The sequence below is a fragment of the Microtus ochrogaster genome, chromosome 10 (assembly GCF_000317375.1).
Source record: "Microtus ochrogaster isolate Prairie Vole_2 chromosome 10, MicOch1.0, whole genome shotgun sequence".
In the NCBI taxonomy this organism is placed as follows: Eukaryota; Metazoa; Chordata; class Mammalia; order Rodentia; family Cricetidae; genus Microtus; species Microtus ochrogaster.
This window is the reverse complement of record NC_022016.1, coordinates 82,024,543-82,029,639: the sequence shown is the minus strand read 5'-3', so window position 1 is coordinate 82,029,639 and position 5,097 is coordinate 82,024,543. Positions and strand designations below refer to the sequence as shown.

General features: G+C 50.5%; 1 protein-coding gene across 1 annotated transcript in view; it reads left to right on the top strand.

The window, feature by feature from the left end:
* Positions 1–1,361: 1,361 nt before the first annotated feature.
* The window catches only part of Errfi1 (ERBB receptor feedback inhibitor 1), a 14,459-nt gene continuing 10,723 nt past the window's right edge, over positions 1,362–5,097 (top strand). The window contains exon 1 of the mRNA XM_005353674.3: positions 1,362–1,620. The gene's annotated coding sequence lies outside the window, so the exon portion shown is untranslated. The remainder of the gene's footprint in view (positions 1,621–5,097) is intronic.

Here is a 5,097-nt window from a genome sequence, read left to right as displayed (position 1 = left end):
ACCACAGAGGTCAGCCACAGGTCTGTGGCCTCTCCTCTGTGGAACACCATTAGGGAGATTTGTACTCGCTCAAACTGAAGGGCTTCGTTCTGTTTGCTTTTTTTCTTTAACTACTCTTGGTTTATCGTTGTATTATTTATTTTACGGTTAAACTATAAACCTGAGTTGCATCACAGGATTTCGGCCCCAAGAAACCTCCTCCCTGGAGACTTGATGGCGTTTTGTCCTTGGGCACCAGTGGCCACCCTGGGGCCGAGAGACATGGAGAACTGCACGAGCTGGACAGGTAAACCAAGAGGGCTGGGGGCAGGCTTGAGGGAGGTGCCCCAAGTGCAGCCTAGCTTTGCCCCAGGCCAGGGATGGGGAGTGAGGCCTCCCTGATCCTGTCCACTGAGCTCTCTCCCTGTTGTATGTCACCTTCCTATACTGTCCCTCACGTTCTCATTGTCCTTTGGTCACCCATATTAATTGTCACAGTGCCCTGTATGTCCTGCAGTGGCTCACCCTGCTCCTTGCTGCCCCTTCCATCCCTTCCTGTCCCTTAGCCAGGCACTCACTGCCCACTGGCTTCAGGTTCCTGCAGCATCTCCTGCTGTATCCTGGTGGCCTTGCTGCCTTCGCCGCCATCCCTCGCTGTCCCTTCCTGTCTTCAATCTCATGCTGTTCCCCGCTGCCCCTCAGTTCTCGGCCACTTTCTCCATCGTCCTCCACCTCCATCCCTGGCTGTAGTGCCCTGACATCCTTCACTGTCCCTTGCTGTTCCTCATTGTCCCCTCCACTCTCCTGGCTAGCCCTCAACTCTCCCTCACTGTACCTCATGTCCTCTCCTGTCCCCCAGGGTCCTCTTCTGTCCCTCACTGTCCCCCGGAGTCCTCTCCTGTCCCTCACTGTCCCCTGAGTCCCCTCCTGTCCCCTGAGTCCCCTCCTGTCCCCTGAGTCCCCTCCTGTGCCCTGAGTCCCCTCCTGTCCCCCGGAGTCCTCTCCTGTCCCTCACCATCCCTCACTGCACCTCAGGGTGCCCCTCATCGTCCCAAGCCCCTGCCTTCCTCCGCTCCCCAGAGGGCTTCCTCGGCCCAGGGGCACCTCAGCGCCACTTCCTTCCCGGGGCTGGAAACAGGGCTGCTCACAGCCTTCTGAGGAAAATTCAGTGTCCTCGGGGCTCGGCTATACGCACAGAGGTAGCCCCGCCAGAAACATCCCCTCAGGAGATGAGGCTGTTGCAAATGCCCGGCGGGCCCCACACAAACGCTTCGGACGCGGCATTGCCCCTTTAAGCAGCCGGCCGCCCTGATTGGCTGAACGGGGGAGGCGGGGCAGGGAGCGGCGACGTACGCTGTCACTCACCCTATATATACGGGCGGCGGCCGCGGCGGCGGCTGCGGCGGCGGCCGAGTGCGAAGCTGGGCGAGCGAGTGGTGCGAGTGGTGCAGTGTGGTGAGCGGGCGCCGAGAGCGAGGCGGGCACTAGCAAGCCTACGAGCGAGCGGAGAGAGAGGGAGAGAAAGAGAAGGCGAGAGAGCGGCGAGGCGCCTGCGCGATGCTCGGGCCCCTGAGCCCGCGGCTCTGAGCCAGCCGGAACGGACATGCGCGGGAGGGCGCCGCGGGGCCCCGCTCCCCGGGGGTAAGGGGCCTGGCGGGGGTCGGGGAGCCCGGGACGCCGGCGGGGCCAGGGGTGCGGAGGGAGGGCGAGCGGGCGGGCTGGACCGGGGACGGCGGCCGCGCTGCTTCCAGGGGATGGGCCGGGGCGCGCGAGGAGCCGCGGGCCGGGGCGCTCTGGGCTTCCCGCCGGGGCCATGCCCCCGCTCGCACACGACACGTCTCCCCAGCCCGGGGCTCCGGAGCGGTGGCTGCAGGGTCTTCTGTGGCCGGGGGATGCGGCGGGGCTTCCGAGCACCCCGCGCACCCCCGTCAGTCCGGCCCAGAAAGCTCCAGCGAGAAGCTGTTGCGGGCTCGGAGGTGGCTAGTCCCCGGTTGGTACCAGTTTTGAGTCGCAGTCCGACTCGGCGAGGAAGGTCATTGCCTTTTTTTTTTCCCCAACTCATCCGAGTTGTTCTGTTGCCTTTTCCTCGCCAGGAACGTGATTCTCTGCCTTAAATGAATTAAATATTACACAAAGCTGCAGAGTTCTATCGCAAAGGCTCCTTGGCAGTATCATGTATTTATATAGATAATATATATTATATATATATATATTATATATATATAATATATATATATTGTATCTTTGTTCAAATTAACCGTGATTGGTGGTGCTGGATGGGTGCTTCCTCTGTCTTTATTAGGATTTCATCACTGCTTGAAAGAAACCAGTCTCCTACATGATAAAAATGTGAATAGACTGTTAGTCATGAACTTGAGTGTAGTAAGAATAGAGACTGTAGCTTTAAAAGAGCTGTGACGGGAGGTACACCTGCAACACAGGTAGGGCAGGACTGGTTTCCAGGCAACTGTCTGGGGTGAAGAAAGGTGAGGTAGAAATTGCTTTTTTTTTTTTTTCTTTAAACCTCCTGGGGGTGGGGGAATAAAAGAAGGGCTCTACAGTTTTAAAGTTCCTCCAGTCTCTCCGGGTGTAGTGGGTCCGCATCTCTGAAGACTGGAACTTCTGGCTTTGCTGTGACTGCCTGCCCTTTGTTAAAAACCTTTCTTAAAACCTGTTGTAGTTAGGAAGCTTTAAGAAAGATTTTGCTTAAGAGACCAAAGGTGGCCTAAATACCTGTATCAGCAAAAGGGCAAATTTTATAAAAACAAAAATAGTAAGCTGGATTTTTACTAACCTGGCAGTTATGGCTGATTGTTATCAGTCCATCCCTTTCTGGATATTAGAAGGTTGGAAGGAAACACATGAAGGTTTTTAAACAGGAACTGGACACTCTTCATTGCCTCCACGTCCTCTGTTCTGGTGGGTGTTTGCTAGTAAGTGGTGAAAACTCTATCTTGGCAGATGCATTAGATGATAAACTCCTTAAGGGCAGGCACTCTGCCTTGTACATAGCTGATGTTGATAAATAAATGCTGAGAAGCGTGGCTCACATTTTAAGAGTCAATGGGATTGGCCCAGGCACTGATAAAGTTTGGAAAGAAAATCTGTTCCTTTTTAATGGCTCTTATGAAATGTCTGAATTACTCATATTTTTGAGAAGTAGAATTACCAATTTTTAACAAGTTGAATCTCCTACTTTGGGTTTACAATAGAAACTTTTGAGCCATTTGTGTGACTTAATTATGTTGTAGTCTTTAGGTGTTTTTGTTTCTTTTTTTTTTCCTAATGATACTCTTTATTGCCGCTTCTCCAGAGTTGTACTAGATAATACTGCCTTTCTGCTCATACTAATAGTAGCTTGTAAAAGCAAGTTCCCTAAATTACAGGTGCAATCTAACATGCTTGCAACTGACCTGATTGTCAGCATACCATCAAGTTGCTTTAGAGAGGTGAGCAGAGGAGAGAAAAGGTGGTGCCCAGGGTAATTCCTGGAATTTGAATGTCATTGGCTCCCTCCACTAGAGACGCAACTCCACTCAGCCTCCATAAACATGAACTGGTCCCTCGTCATCAGGGTGCGCACAGCATCCTTTGCAGGTGTTGGCCATGCTTTGTGAAAGCTAATGAATAATAATTCTCTAGATAAGCCCAGTTCAGTTGTGGTATGCTGACATTATTCACACAGTTTAAACTTGATAAGTGTGGATAAAACTGGTGAACGTCATAATCCAAAATGTAAATTACTAACCTAACAGGATTGGTGTTGAGAAAAAGTTAGTGTGGTATTCAAACTTCAAAAGGTGAGATTTGTAGTCATATTGATAATTTAGTTCATTTTAGAATATCAAATCAGGGGCAGGGGATTGCATACTGACTGGTGTTCAGGCCTCAATGAATAGATCTTTACAGTCCGGAACTAGAGGTCTTTTCCATTTGAAATAGAAAGACAAGGACTAGAAGTTACTGTTCAAAAGCTCTTATTAGCACCAGGCAGTGGTGGCTCCCGCCTTTAATCCCAGCACTCAGGAGGCAGAGGCGTGCTGTGAGTTCAAGGCCAACCTGGTCTACAGAGCTAGTTCCAGGACAGCTAGGACTGTTACACAGAGAAAAACAAAAACAAGAACAAAAAAAAAAGCTCTTACTAACACCAAACAACACATAGCTAAGAAGAAACTTCACTAAGTACAGATTCTTACTCCACATGGAAGGTCCTTCTCCTCCCTCATTTCATGCCTCCCTTCTCTGTCCTTTAAGAAATGGGTTCAGGGGGCTGGAGAGATGGCTTAGTGGTTAAGAGCATTGCCTGCTCTTCCAAAGGTCATGAGTTCAATTCCCAGCAACCACATGGTGGCTCACAACCATCTGGAATGAGGTCTGGTGCCCTCTTCTGGCCTGCAGACATACACACAGACAGAATATTGTATACATAATAAATAAATAAATATTAAAAAAAAAAAAGAAATGGGTTCAGTAGCCGGGCAGTGGTGGCGCACGCCTTTAATCCCAGCACTTGGGAGGCAGAGGCAGGCGGATCTCTGTGAGTTCGAGACCAGCCTGGTCTACAAGAGCTAATTCCAGGACAGGCTCCAAAACCAGAGAGAAACCCTGTCTCGAAAAAACCAAAAAAAAAAAAAAAAAAGAAATGGGTGTCACCTGTCTAGTGAGGCCTCCCCAACCACCTGTGTAAATAAGTTCTCTGCCTCCCAACCCTGTCGCTGTGCCCTGTTCGTTTCCTTGAGAGTTATCACCATCTGAAATTGTTTGTTATCCCCATCCCCATTGGATGGAGGGTTTCTTCAGGCAGCAACCACTGTTCTTCATCTGATGTAGTCAATGGTCCAGAAGAAGCATCCAGCATGTACTTGTGAAAAGAATTCATGTTTGTTCTCTAAGAATTTGGCCTGAAGGAAGTTGAGTACCAGTTTCTGTCTTTGCAGCTAGCTAACATACAGGTTTTAACTATTCCTCCTTCGTATAGCATCACTTTATTTAGGCAAGCAAGAGCGTTAGAAGAGGCCAGGCTGCCTAAAGTGATGATACCACAGAGAAGAGGAGTGTGATGAAAGTGCAGTGTGGAAAATGCTGGCTGGCTCACACGCAGGATAGCCCAGACTGGCT